Source organism: Talpa europaea, assembly GCF_964194135.1.
Source record: "Talpa europaea genome assembly, chromosome: 3".
NCBI lineage: Eukaryota > Metazoa > Chordata > Mammalia > Eulipotyphla > Talpidae > Talpa > Talpa europaea.
In genome coordinates, this window is record NC_140069.1 from 28,995,157 (window position 1) to 29,010,156 (window position 15,000).

At 37.3% G+C, this 15,000-nt stretch overlaps 1 protein-coding gene across 1 annotated transcript in view; it reads left to right on the forward strand.

Moving 5' to 3' along the window:
• Positions 1–15,000, forward strand: part of STK3 (serine/threonine kinase 3) — a gene marked incomplete at its 5' end in the record, with an annotated part of 334,603 nt that overhangs the window by 77,481 nt on the left and 242,122 nt on the right.

Consider the following 15,000-nt stretch of genomic DNA (forward strand, 5'->3'; position numbering starts at 1 on the left):
GCTCTTTCTTCCATCAGGTTAGATACTGTAGCATGGTGGCCACTGAAAGTTGGCTTCCCAATTTCTTTTTTTTTTTTCTTTTTTATAAAGTGGTTTTTTTTTTTTTTTTTTTTTAGTAGAGGCATGTTATTTATTTATTTATTTGTTTGTTTGTTTGTTCTGTTTATACATGCACTGGGTATAGTCAGAAGCGCGGGAGGGTGAGAGAATTCACCAGAGCCAGAGCAGGGAGCAGAGCAGGCAGAAGGACCGAAGTACACTGCTGAGGGGAGCAGCGGGCGGCAGGAGAGGTCTGTGGGCCATGTGGGACCCTCCTCCGGTGGCCGGGGAGCAGCCGGGGATCGAACCGGCGCTGCAGAGGCTGCGGGCAGCTTCGCAACCCAGTGCTCAACCGCTGCACCACCGGGGAGGCCCGGCTTCCCAATTTCAAATAAAAGTTTGTGTTATAGTTTTCTGTTTTATTCTATGTATTGAAATATTGACTATATTTGGGGTAGTTATACTTCTTATATATTCATAGGTTGTTAGATGATGAGTTATATTTGCACCTGAAATCCTGGTCTTTATGAAGTGGTAACTAATGAGTTTTGGGATTTCTTCTTTTTTGGAAGAGAAAGTGTATTCTTTGTGGAAGACCAAATAAACATATGAAAATAAAATTTATAAACAGTATGAGACCAAATGCATAACAAAATTAATTGAGAAAAATATGTGGGGTTTTTATAGGATGGTATATCTGTGTTAGGATTCTTTGCAAGCAATAAAAATGAACTCTAACTTAAGGGGAAAAAGAAATTTGTCAGGGGGCTATCAGTTAGCCACAGATTCTAAAGAAAAATGAAAGAAGCATGTCTTAGAAGAGTAACCAGGGCAAGTATAGGGATCTAGAAGGAACTAACTGACAATCTCAAGTCATTATTGCTGCAATGATTTACTACAATCATTATTAGTTTTTGTCAGATAAAAGCAAAGTGTTTCTTGTTTGCTCTGCTTACTAGAAAATAGAAAGAGCATTTCCTAGCTCAGTAGTTGTATACCAGTGGCTGAGGTTGTAGAATCTTTCCCCATACATATGTGGGACAGCTCTTGCAACTAGAATCACCCTGTGATCATGCTAGCAGTAATCTATTATCCTCCTTCAAGATTGTGTCAATATATTTTCAGGCCCCTGGCAGGCTTTCCTTTATGTATCATTGGCTGGATGGCATCATATTCCCAAACCTAAACCAATTAATGCAAGGAGAATGGAATTATTTCGATTTGAGCTTAGTCAAATTAAGATTCACCCTCCGGTAATGGGGAGGAGTTCAGTCTCCTTGTCTTATAACTTTAAAATAAAAAAGGCGTTGTGTTTAGCAAGCAAAAACAGCTGTTGGGTAGGCCACAAACAGTGGCATTAATATCTGAAAATGCCCCAAGGGATGTATAGCATTGCCTTTGATTTACTCTTTTAACAGGGAGAAGGAATTCTAGTGTCTTCCATTTGGTTCTTCTTACTGTAATAGTCAGGGGAAAAAATCTGGGGATTTTTGCCAGTTGAAAATATTCTATCCAAGACAGGAACTGAAAACTATCCACAGAATGAATGGGTTAGATTTTGAGTCAAACTTCATTTGTTTTTATCTGACCTAGATATACCCTTACTCTGATAGGTAGGTTTCAGTAAATTTTTGTGAAACAGAAATTAATATTAGCTCAGAACAAGTATCTAAAATTTCCCAAAACCTTCATTATTTCTCTCATTATAGGACATGGTTATTCTGTTGAGTGGCCTTGAGGAGTAGTAGACAAAGAACCAACCTTTACTGTTGTGACATGGTACTTAGTCTCCCTTTCAAGAAACTCTAGATTAAGTTCTAGAAATTGGATGAAGAGAGAAGATTCTATTGACTTGGTTCAGGTTAGACCTTTATTCTGCACACCTAGGGTATTTAGATTATACAAGACTTCAGTGGGAATGCTTTGTTCACATAAGCATAGCCAAAGATCTCAACAGGTGAGACTGTTCTTATTATCAAGCTTTCTGCTTATTGTGATCATGCACAATTTTTGAAGGAGGCTTCCTTAACCCTGCAATCCCAAGATTCCTTTCTCCCAGTTGAAATTCAGGTACATATTTCAATTGCAACATTTCCACCCATAATTCCAACATTAAGGAAAGAGTGAACCATTTTTTTAAAAAAAGATGCTGGAATTTCCCTCAGCAACGCAGGTCTCAAAGACCTTGGGGAAGAGATAGTCATTCTAGCCCTTCCTAGACAACAGTTATGTGTAGACAAGCAAGATAGTCACAATGGATCTATTCCAAGCATTCTTATCTCAAGACATCTTTAATTTATTTCTTGTATATATTCCAAGGGATGTGTGTGTGTGTGTGTGTGTGTGTGTGTGTGTGTGTGTATAAGCCCAATTTACCTAACCCAGCCCAGGTAGATACTCAACTGCTTGAGCTTTGCCTGCATCACCTCTGGTAAGTGCATCCACAATGACAAACTCAGTCCAATCTAATATTAAGTCACATTCTTCTTGATTGAGTGTTTGCAAAATATATTACCCAATTTTAATTGAAAGTAGAAAACCTCTGCAACCTTTGCAATGTAAAAGATTTCTCTTAGCAAAAGAACAATCCTGGCTGTTTATCTGAGGCAGGCATTATTACCTACCTCTATATTTTATGTGCTTGTGGCAGCCTTAGGAATTAGAGGACTCATCCGATTTAAAGTGTTAGGAATGGTGTGGACAAAATTGATAAAAAAACATCTCCTAAAACCCATTTTTTCAGTGATGAGTTGAGAATGGCAAGTATCAAAATAACTTGAGGGTCCTTTGCTAAATGTACATGCCTAATCCTACCCCCAGAGACAAGTTGGGGTGGTGGTGGTGTCCTCCCAAACTCAAAACTCATCATCCATCATATCCATCTTAATAATGAATGTAGTATGAGGAAAGAATAAAGTTGCTATTTACAATTAATTATAAGCAAGGTGACTCTTCTTACATTGTAATATGTTGTGTGTCCAGCTCTTTTCTTCTCTATAAGAGAATAGATGAAGCACACTTTCCCAACCCATTTTCTGAATAGCCATGTGACTTGTGTCGATAGAAAATGAGAAGAAGTGACAACATTTTAGTGCTAATCAGAAGTTTTAAGACACATTCAAGTTTTTTACTAACTGATCTGCTTTTCTCCTACCATAGAATGGCATGTTTCCAACAGGAGCTGCTGCTTCAGTCTGGTCCCCAGGAAAACAATAGCCATGCACCATGAGCAGCAACAAATAAGCACTTGTCTTTTGAGGAAGCTATAGAGATTTCAAGTTGTTACTGCGGCAAATCTAGCACACATGAGTTGACTTTTGTGGGTGTGTGTGAGAGTTTAGTTGGATGAGTTTAGTTAGATATTTAAAGTGACACTAAAACTTAAGTTTATGGGTATGAACTAAAGAGAGCTTTCCTTGTATAAGAAAGTGAGAATTTGTTTTTTCTAGTCTAGGGAGATTGACCTAGGGAAATAACATGGAGAAAGTCTGGGTCTAAGCAATGGAGCAGGACACTGGAGTTCCAAAAATTGTTAAAGCACTTTTAGGCCAGAAGTATCTAATTTGGAATTATATATAGTTTCCATTTTTTGCTAAATCCAAGAAAAGGGTTGAATTGCATATTTAGATTAACTGTCCAGAACAGTAGAAGTAAGAAGCAGGGGGCTCAGGCCATACATCATCTGAACTCATTGAGTTCGAGGTATCCTCGAACTTTAAGTTCGAGGATACCAGGGAAATATAAACATCCCTGGGAATCTGTAGACCTTATAAAGATGATTTCACTCTCACAAACCATTGAGTGAGCATTTGAAACAATCTTTACTAGATTTTAAAGTCAGATTTCAAAATCTTAAATATTAATCCACACTGGCCTAATAGTGTATGTCCCAGGAATCTGAGAGTGTTTCAATAATAGCAGAAGTGTTAGGATATCTTAATGATAATGAGAAAAAATATCATTTACTGGTTGCTTAATGATTGCTGAAAAACATCTGATAAATTAAATTCTAATTAAATTAAATTATAATTCTACCCTGGGCCTCCCTGGTGGTGCAGCGATTTGAGCGCAGAGCTGTGGAGCTGTCCACAGACTCTGCAGCACGGGTTCTATTCCTGGCCGGCCAGGGAGAAACCCACATGGCGTGGCAGACCTCTCGTGTTGCCCGCTGCTTCCTTCAGCAGCGTCTTCAGTCTGTCTGCCTGTGCTGCTCCCTGTTCTCTCTGGTGAATTCTCTCACCCTCCCGCACCTCTGACCTGTACCCCAGTTCTTTTATAAATAAATAAATCTTTAAAAAAAATTCTAATTCTACCTTAATTTCTGTAAGGTAAACACTTTTAATAAGTATAGGACTCTGCTATAAATTTTTTTAAGCTTTCATCATATATTTTTAAAAGATTTATTTTTATTTGTGCATACAAGAGCTGGGGTACAGGCCAGAGATGTGGGGTTGAGACTATTCACCAGAGACAGAGTGGGGAGCAGAACAGGCAGATTGACCAAAGTACACTGCTGAGGGGAGCAGCAGGTGAGTCAGGAAAGGTCTGCTGCACCATGTGGGTTGCTCCCTGCCTGGCCAGGAATTGAACTTGTGCTGCAGAGGCTGCGGACAGCTTCATAGGTTGTGTCTTAACCCTTGCGCTACCAGGGAAGCCCCCCCCCTTTTTTTTTAAACCTTGTCTCTTTAGATTTTTTTAAAGATTTATTTATTTATTTATACAAGCACTGGGTACAGTCAGAAGCGCGGGAGGGTGAGAGAATTCATCAGAGCCAGAGGGGAGAGCACAGAAGGCAGACTGACCAAATACACTGCTGAGGGGAGCAGCGGGAAGCAGGATTGGTCTGCGTGCCATGTGGGACCCTAGCCCAGTGGCCAGGGATCAAACTGGCGCTGCAGAGGCTGTGGGTAGCTTCGCAACCCAGCACTCAACCGCTGTGCCACGGGGGAGGCCCACCCCCTATTTTTTTTTTTTAAGATTAAATTTATTTATACAAGAACCGGGGTAGAGACCAGATGTGCAGGAGGGTGAGAGGATTCACCAGAGACAGAGCGGGGAGCAGAACAGGCAGAATGACCGAAATACACTGCTGAGGGGAGCAGTGGTTGAGACAGGAGAGGCTGCTTCATCATATGGGTTGCTCCAAGGCCAGCGGAGATCAAACTGGCACTGCAGAGGCTGCGGACAGCTTCACAGTGCTGCTCTCAACCACCTGAGTCACCAAGGAGGCCCTCATCATATTTTTTGATGATTAAACCCCCCATTACTTTTTCCTGGAAATTTTATCCAACATGCAAAGGTAGGAAACAGAAATCAGAATTCAAATGTTAGAAAATACATTATTAATATTTGTGAAATGATGAATACCTAAAAGATTTAAAAAGATTCTGAATATTAACAAAGCCAGACACATTAATAGCATTGGTAGGGATGGCACAACACATTTATTTTAGGACAAACTAACCATTTTAAAGCTGTCAGGAGTTCCCAAATTATAGGCTTATTTCCAGTTTGTTTCTTACTGTTACTAAGTTTGTCTTATTTGATTTCTGGGATTTGCCAAATTGATTCTAAAGTTCATTTGGATTAATAGAATACAAAGAAAAAAATGACAAACTTGCATCGTTTATCCTTTCAGAATTAAAGCAGAATAAAATCACAAAAATGCATAGTGATATAATGAGAAGAACATAGGTTTTGGATCTAGTAAACTTAGGTTTGAATTCCTGGCTTTGACACTTACTAGCTAAGTAATCTTAGACAAATAACTGAGTATCTTTAAGCAAAGTGTATATTATAGATCCAAGTGGTCCTACTCCCTCAACCCAGCCCCACATTTACATCCTTGTCAGGGGCTCACCATGGACCAACCATACTTGCTGCCTCTTGGCTCTGGGGTTGGCCATGTGATTTGGTTGGTTAGTGACACAGAGTAGAGTAACAGTGTTTCAGTTCCCAGCCTGTGCCTTAAAAGCCTCTGTCTCTCAACTGGCCTTCCTACACTCCTACTGCCACCAGGAGAGAAGATTCCCTTGTGAGCTGTTGTCCCTTCATCTGGAGATCCAGGCTGAATGAAGGTAGAACACAGTTGCTCCAGCTGCTCCACAGATCTGTGAGAATCAACATTGCTGTTTTAATCTAGTCAGAATTAGTTAATAAAGTATATCAATTTTTTCTTTCTTTTTTTTTAAAAAAGCTTTATTTATTTATTTATTATTAATTTATTTATTTATACAAGCACTGGGTACAGTCAGAAGCTCGGGAGGGTGAGAGAATTCACCAGAGCCAGAGGGGAGAGCAGAACAGGCAGACAGACGAAGTACACTGCTGAGGGGAGCAGCGGGCGGCAGGAGAGGTCTGCGCACCATGTGGGACCCTTGCCCAGCTTCTGGCCAGGGATTAAACCAGCGCTGCAGAGGCTGCAGGCAGCTTCCAGCGCTCAACCACTGCATCACCAGGGAGGCCCTCAATTTTTTCTTAAGGAGGATTCTCAGGAATTGCCACAAACACTTCTGTTTACACTTTATTAGCCATAATTTAGTCACATGGCCAATTCTATCTGCAAGTAAGGCTGGGGAAATGTGCCAGCTAAACTTGACATTCTGGGCCCTCCCTGGTGGCACAAGGGGTTAAGCAGAGCACTGTGAATCTTTCTGCAGCCTCTGTGACAGGAGTTTGATCCCCAGCCGGCCAGGGGACCTCACCTATTTCACTTGCTGCACCTCTTAGCAGTGCATTTCAGTCAGCCTGCCTGTTCTGTTCCCCAGTCTGTCTCTAGTGAATCCTCTCATCACACCCATCCCACCTCTGGCCTGTACCCCAGCTCTTGTTTGCATAAATAAATAAATCTTAAAAAATAAATAAATAAACTTGACATTCTATTACTGTGGAAGAGGGGAAGAATGGACTTGGTGGGACAATGAGCAGTGTCAGCTACAGATGTGTAATATTTATTTTTTAAATTGGGGTAATCTATACATAGCGTAAAATTTACCATCTTACTCATTTTTAAATGTGCAATTCTCAATTAAAATGTGCAGTTGCATTAAATACATTTATTACGTTATGCATCCACCAATCCCTAATGCTTTTTAATGCATCTTAAAATTGTTATAATTACTTATTCTTGTATAAATGAAATCATTTGGACTATTCATCTATTAGTTTTTGTTTCCACTAATCTTTTAAAGAGATCTTTCCAAGTCAATAAATGTAGCGCCACTTAATTCTTCTTAACATCTTTATATTTCCCATAATATACCCATGACACAATTTATATGACTATTTTCCTTTAGGTTATTTCCAATTTTCTTCCTAATTCAAACAATGCTAAAACAAAAGTCCTGTACATCCATATTTGAGTATATGTGTAACTATTTTTGTTGGAAAGTTTCCTAGAAGTGGGATTGCTGTTTCAAAGCATATATGCATTTTTATTCCAAAAGATACTGTAAAATTACCCTCCAAAAAGTCTATAATAATTTATGTTTCCAAATGAGCACGTAAAAATATCTTTGGGAAGGCAATTTTTGAAAATAGTGTGTCAAAAGCCTTAACCTGCTCACATTTCCTTCCCTGTTAGTTTTGTTTATGGATGCTTATCCCAGAAAATAATTCTAAAACATGAAATAAATTCTATAGAAATATTTGAACTATTACATTATATGAAATGGTGAGAAAGTTGATACAACCTAAATTTTTCAAATAGGGCAAGTAAATGTTATAAATTGTGCAATGATAATTGTTACAATGATAATTGCAAAGACTATTCAATAAAATGTAAAATGCTTATGATAAAATAATACTTAAAATGGCAAGATTTCATTAAAAGTTTTGGCAAAATATTCGTAGCAATTGGATTTGAGAGTTAGAACTGTTGATACTTTCTTTTACTTAGCTTACTTACTACTTTCTTTCTTATGTTTTCCTAAATGAAAATTATACTTTTCTAATTTAAAAAAATTCAATCATTTTAGGACTTAGGAAAGAGTTCTCAATTATGTATGCAGTCCATTCTGATGACTACTCTTAAGGCATCTTATAAAAAGAAACCAATTAAAAATACAGTATAACAAACATCTTGGACTCTCTTGGCATTATGCATACATTTAATTCTTATCTTCCATAAAATTGTGAAGTATGAAAAATTAGTTTTTTTCCCAACCTTTCATACCACCTTTCCTTCAGCTCTCAAGGTTTATATTTTGTGTTTTTGTCCCCCAAAGGATCTTGCTTTTTGATCACTGCTATTGTTTAAACTGGGAATTGCATCCAGAGATATTTGCATTTTTAAAAGAGCTGACACTTCAAGAAAATTCAGGTAAAGTTCTCAGCACAGAGTAAGTGTTCAATAAGTGTTGATGATGATGGTAGTGATGATAAGATGATGGTACTGACCATGGAGAAGTTTTCAAGACTACAATGGGGCTTTGGGGAGAAAGTAATTATTCTCTGTTATGACACTTTCAGGATATTTGGAGTATGCTTGGAATTTCCCTCTCCTTAAAGACAAGATGCTTATGATGGCTCTGTAGCTTATGATAATATTAGAGACAACTACAGTGGTAACAACATTTAAATCCTTCTTAAATCTGTTAATATTTTTACTTATTTGAGTCTTGGATTGTTATAAAACAGCAATATTAATATTATTTCTTGAAGCTTGAAGGGGCATCCTCTCTTGCTAATATTCTTATATTTATCTATTATTTATGGAGTAAGTTTAAATTAACCCTATCCATATTTGATGCTTGCCATGACTTTATAAGTTAAAACATATGAGGCTATTTATTTCCTCCTAGGCACCATGCCTAGAATTTGGTGCCCTTAGGTAAGTGGTTGAGCCTGAACATGGCTGCATGCCAAAAGCTAAGCTTCCTCCAGCTGTGGACAGCTAAGATTTGCTGCCTAAACTTTTCCACTAGTATATTTTTTTAATAAAAATAACTACTCTCCAAACTCAGAATAAATATTAACTAGCTATTAATTACCAGCACTTAATTTTTAAGGAAAGATGAAATTCAACTTAAGTTTAAAAGTAAGCCTAATCCAAGGGCCATTTAGTGTCTTCCTGAGAACACTTCAATGGAATGGCAGTTAAATCTAATTCTGTTTCTATTTTAGTGCTTTACTAAATCTCTTTCTAGAGTCCAAGACATTTGGAATTTATATACATTTCTAATTCTGATTCCAGTTCTCTTTGTTTACTTATTGCCTCCTGATAGAGCAAGCACCTTCCCAACCCTAAGAACTTTATCAAGATATTTTCCTAAACAAAAGTAGCAATTGTTTTCACTCTACCTTGCTAAGTTCTGTAGTAAGTTTTGCAGCACACTTTACAGTTTGTTCTTCATAGGCTTTCTGAGGTCTTAAAGCATCTGTACATTTTTCAATCTTACAGTTTGAAAATCAATAAACAGAAATTTCTCTCCCTGTCAGTCCTGTATTCTCTACTGCTGTCATCCCTTTATCCTTCTCCCTCCTTTCCTTTTCCCAAATTGATGACTTCAAAACACTGTTGCTTCATCTGCATTTCCCTCATTGTTGGTGAGATTGAGTGTCTTTTCCTGTTCACTAATTATTTTATTTATTTATTTATTTATTTATTTATTTATTTATTTAAGATTTATTTATTTTTTATACAAGAACTGGGGTAGAGGCCAGGAGATGCGCGGGAGAGTGAGAGGGTTCACCAGAGATAGAGCGGGCACCAGAATAGTCAGACTGATGAAATACACTGCTGAGGGGAGCAGCGGGCAAAAGAGGAAAGGTCTGCTACACCATGTGGGATTCTTGCTGCTAGCCGGCTGGGATTGAACCCACCTTGCAGAGGCTGTGGACAGCTTCACATTGTGGTGCTCAACCGCCTGTGCCACCAGGAAGGCCCTTCACTAATTATTTTAAATTTTTCTGTGATTTTGTCACTTTAGATGTTTTGCCCATGTGTCCATTTAGACTGTCATTTCCTAATTAGTTTCTTTATCGCTCTGTTCTCTATGAATCCAACATCTGATATACATATTGCAGATACTTTTATTATTATCAGAATCTATTATCTTTGGTTATTATTTTTCTTAAAGAAGTTTTTAATTCTTATGTGATCAAATCTTTAGCTTTTTTGGTGTGTTTTCTGAGTTTTAAATTTGCTTATCCAATTTTCTATCCCAAGATTATAAAAACTATTATCTTATATTCTGTTACAAGGCTTTTATATCTTGGAGGTATTTCTTTTAAAATTTTTTTAAAATAAAATTCCTAGTTTAGAAAATAGTACAAAACAGTACAAAGAGTACCCATAGATTTCAAACCCAAATTCCTTAATTATTAACATCTTACATCAGCATGGTACATTTGTCACAATTAATGCGTCAATATTAATGTTGCCATTAACTGAAGTCCCTATGAGATTTCTTAAAGTTTTTACTAGTAACCATTTTTTTTGTTCAAGGACTTCCAATAAATTTGGGTTACCTTGTTACGTTCAGTCTAATATCTCACTGGCCTTCTCTGATCTGTGGTAGTTTCTCAGAATCTTGTTTTTGATGATTATCTTAACAGCTTTGAGGAGTACTGGTTATGTGTTTCATAGAATGTTTGATGTTTTTCTCATAACGAGACTAGGGTTTGTGCTTTGGGGAGGAAGACTACAGAGGTAAAGTGCCCTTCTCATCATATCATATCAAGAATACATATTACCAATGTGACTTAATTACTGTTGATGTTGACCTTGCTCACCAGACTGAAATTGTGGTTCTCTACTGAAAAGTTTCTATGTTTTACTCCCCTTCTCACACTTAACTCTTTGAATGGAAGTCTATGTGTAGCTTCCATTTAGGCATAAGGAGTTAGGCTCCACTTCTTTGGGAGTGGAGCAATCTCTCTGTTTTTAACCATTTGGATCTTTATTGTATCTGGAGTTCATTCTGATATATTGTCATAGTAGATATTGAGGCTATTTCCTTCTCCCCTTTTTTATGTAATAGATATTTCTTTCATTTGTGGTAGTCATAGTACAAATCAACACCATCTTTAGCTCTAGGAGAGAGCCCTATTGTTTTAGACCAGACAGGGAATTCCCATTCCACTAATCACACTGATTTATTCAGATAAGCCAATTCATTCAGGAGCAAGTCAAATCACTGCATATTGGGGTATTGTCAAACTGGGCCTTTGAGCCAGAGATAAAAATAGAGACTGAAGAATTCTGGGGGAAACTTCTTTTAATGGAGCTCTCCAATGGTAGTACTTTTTTATCCATTGGGCAATTTGTGGTACAGATTTGAAACTTGGAACTTCAATAGCCATTTAGACTTAAGATGAAGCTAACATTGCAAAAGTCAGAACCCTGCGACAGGAAAAGAAAACAAAAAAAACAAATAAACCAAAAATCTCCAGTGTCTTTCATGCTAGTATTGAGCCATTAAATCAATGGCTCAATCTCTGGATCTTCAGTCAGATGAGCTATTTGTTGTGTAAGGCAATTGGGGCTGGGTCTTCAGTTAATTGCAATATAGAAAGTCTGATGTTGGGGTATATAAATAATGTTATATATTAACCTATTTTTCCAAATAGTTTGTTGTCCCAAGATAATTTATTAATTCAGTTATCCCTCTCATTTAAAAGGTTACTTTATCACACACAATATTTTCACATAAAAATGGTTCTTTTCTGGCATATTATTCACCACATATGTTAATTTATTTCTGAATTAATAACACTAGTTTTCAAATTTTTAAAAAATTAATTAATTTTCTTACATCATTGTTAATTTTTGGACAGTATTTGATTTCTCCCCTCAGGTGTAGTCCCTGTAGTTCTCCCACCACCATAGTACCTGTGATCCATCTCCACAGTCCCTTGATTAGCACATTGTTTAAATTACCATAACTTTTTCGTACACCTGTTATCTGGTAAGGCAAGTCTCTCTTCATTGTTCTTTTTTACCCAAAAACTTTTCAGATCTTTTCATGTATTTTCTCTTCCATTTTAACTTAAGAATTAGTTGTTAAATTCCATAAAATATCTTTTTGAGAATTAAAAAAAATAATTATGCAATGTTTTAAGTTTGTGGGTAATGTGTTATGCAGCAATATAAAACTAATACTTACAGAAATTAATAAATTATGTTTACCTGTTTTCAATATTCTTATTCTTGAATTGCATTTAAAAAAAATTTAGTTTACCAAACACAAATCTGTTAGTCCAGAAGCTTCCTTATTATTCTCCCCCCTTTTTGTGTTTAAGTATCAACAGATAATCCAACATTCTTTTTTGAGTGATGATTTATTAGCAAGCTTCTCTTAAAATAACTTTTTCTGATACCTTTGACTATTTGTTTCCAAAGAAAGTATAGAATCAGTGGTTATCTCACCCTCTTTCTCAGTGAAGACTGAAATTGAAATCAGAGTTTTAATGCTTGAGGGAAATTAACCATGTAAAGGTATTCCATGGGTAATTTTTGTAAAATAATCACTTCATTAAGCAAAAAATTACCTTTTGTAAGGGAATCACTCCCTTTGGACTGGAATCCATAAGAACGAGCAAAGGGAGGCTTATAATGGGAAAGTCCCACAGTTTCAGGGAAGGGATCACACTTCATTGTCTGAACTGGGCAACTTAATATATAGATGTTGATTAAAAGAATATATAGATGTTGATAGGCACAAAAATAATAAAGTCTGAAAATTCCTTTCTGCTTTCCTTGCCCCTTGCAGAAGGATCCTCCATTTCATGTCTCCCAGAGCTATGTATGTTAAGTGGATAAGTAGAACTAGAAGAGCTACAAAATTGAAAAGATTATTCTCTGTGGGAAAAGACTTGCAGTAACAACAAATGGATGTAAACTACATCTCGTGACCCATACAGCTTGTACCATCTGCTATCTTGTTCCCATCATTAAGGTGAGTGATACCATTAAAGCTAATTTGGAAACTGGCAAGATTAAGGATTTCATAAAGTTTGACACTGGTAACCTGTGTGGTGTGACTGGAGATGCTAACCTGGGAAGAATAGGTGTGATCACCCACAGAGAGAGAGACCTGTAGGTTCTTTTGATGTAGTCCATGTGAAAGATGCCAATGGCAACAACTTTCCATCCAGCTCTCCAGAAATTTTTGTTATTGGCCAAGGCAACAAACCATGGATTTCTCTTCCCTGAAGAAAAATTATCTACCTCACCATTGATGAAAAGAGAGACAGAAAATTGGCAAACAAACAGAACAGCCTGGGCCTCCCCGGTGGCGCAGCTGTTGAGCGCTGGGTTGCGAAGCTGCCTGCAGCCTCTGCAGCTCCGGTTTGATACCCCGCCGGTTTGATACCCGGCTGCTCCCCGGCCACCAGAGGAGGGTCCCACATGGCGCGCAGACCTCTCCTGCCACCTGCTGCTTCCCTCAGCAGTGTACTTCGGTCCTTCTACCTGCTCTGCTCCCTACTCTGGCTCTGGTGAATTCTCTCACCCTCCTGAGCTTCTGACTGTACCCAGTGCTTGTATAAATAAATAAATCTTTAAAAAAAACAAAAACAGAACAGCCAGTGAAATGCTTTCTAGGTAACATTGTTGGATGGAAGGGTATTGATACTTAAAGACAGAACAACATGATTTAAAAAAAAAGATGCTTCTGATACTGGATATTACTATGTGTCCATGTGATGACTGTAACTTTGGTGACCATCTTGGGACTTTGAGGAAGGGAGATAGTCTGAAAGATCTTCTATGCACACAGAGCAGGAAGCCCAGAGTAAAGCAAATAATTAATCAAACCTACAAACACCTACCTCTAGGATTCTCATTTAAAAATTTTTTTTTTAAAAGAGGCATGTTTTATTTATATATTTGTTTGTTTGTTTTGTTTATACATGCACTGGGTATGGTCAGAAGCGCGGGAGGGTGAGAGAATTCACCAGAGGCCGCAGGCAGCTTCGCAACCCATTGCTCAACCGCTGCACCACCAGGGAGGCCCTTAAAAATCATTTTGAATTGTACCTTGCAGTTAACTTATTTGGTAGATTTTTGAGATGACAGATATGAATAAGACTGTCCTTATTCCCAAGCGGCTTGCAGTTTGGGCAGTGAAGCAAACAAGTGAAATAAAAGTTTAAGGTTCCTATGGTAAAGGATAACAGTTGAATTTCAGTGCAACATATTAAGTCCCATTTAACTATAATATTAAATCTGAAAGGGGTAACAGTTCGAGAAATGCTTCGTAAAGTTGCCTCTTGAAAGGAGACACTTCCAAATTTCCTTGCAAATAAAACATTATGTTTTTTATATTGGACCAGAGCTTACTTTTTGCCCAGGTAAAAGTGAAAAATATGAACCATTGTTAATTAAAATGCTTTTCAAATAAATATAAAAATGAGAAAGAAGAAAAATACGAACTTTGTAGTTTCAGTAAATAGTGGTATAACAAGGAAATTTTTTTAAGATTTTTTTTTCCATAAAACATAGCGGAGTATGTATTCAGTGACAACAAATGACTTTAATGATTCTAAGAGCACTCATTTGAAAATTCTGGTGAGCTGTTTACTATTATAATTAAAGTGCATGCTTTATCTTGATTCCAATTGGAACAGTTAGAAGCAGAAACAGATTACCCTACTTTCACAGTTAAGTGAAACTGAGTGACCCTCATCTGTGTATCATGAAAGTTGCTGCCTCTTATTTGTAGGTTCAATGATGATTTCTATGCTTTCCTTCTTGGAATCTTCAGACAGAATTTTCACAGACAAACTAAAACGAAGGTTTGGGATTTTTCTTTTCTGAGTAATTCAGGAGAAAACCAATTCCCTTTATTCAGTAATATACAATACATCAGGCATATTTGCCTCTAGACCTTATCATTTACTGTTCCCTTGGTCATTCAGTTCTCTTCCTGTAACCAGTTCTCCCATGGAGATCTTTCCTGGCCATCCTATTTAAAGTTCACCCCTTCCCTCCACCTTATGTTCCCTTCCCCCTTTTTA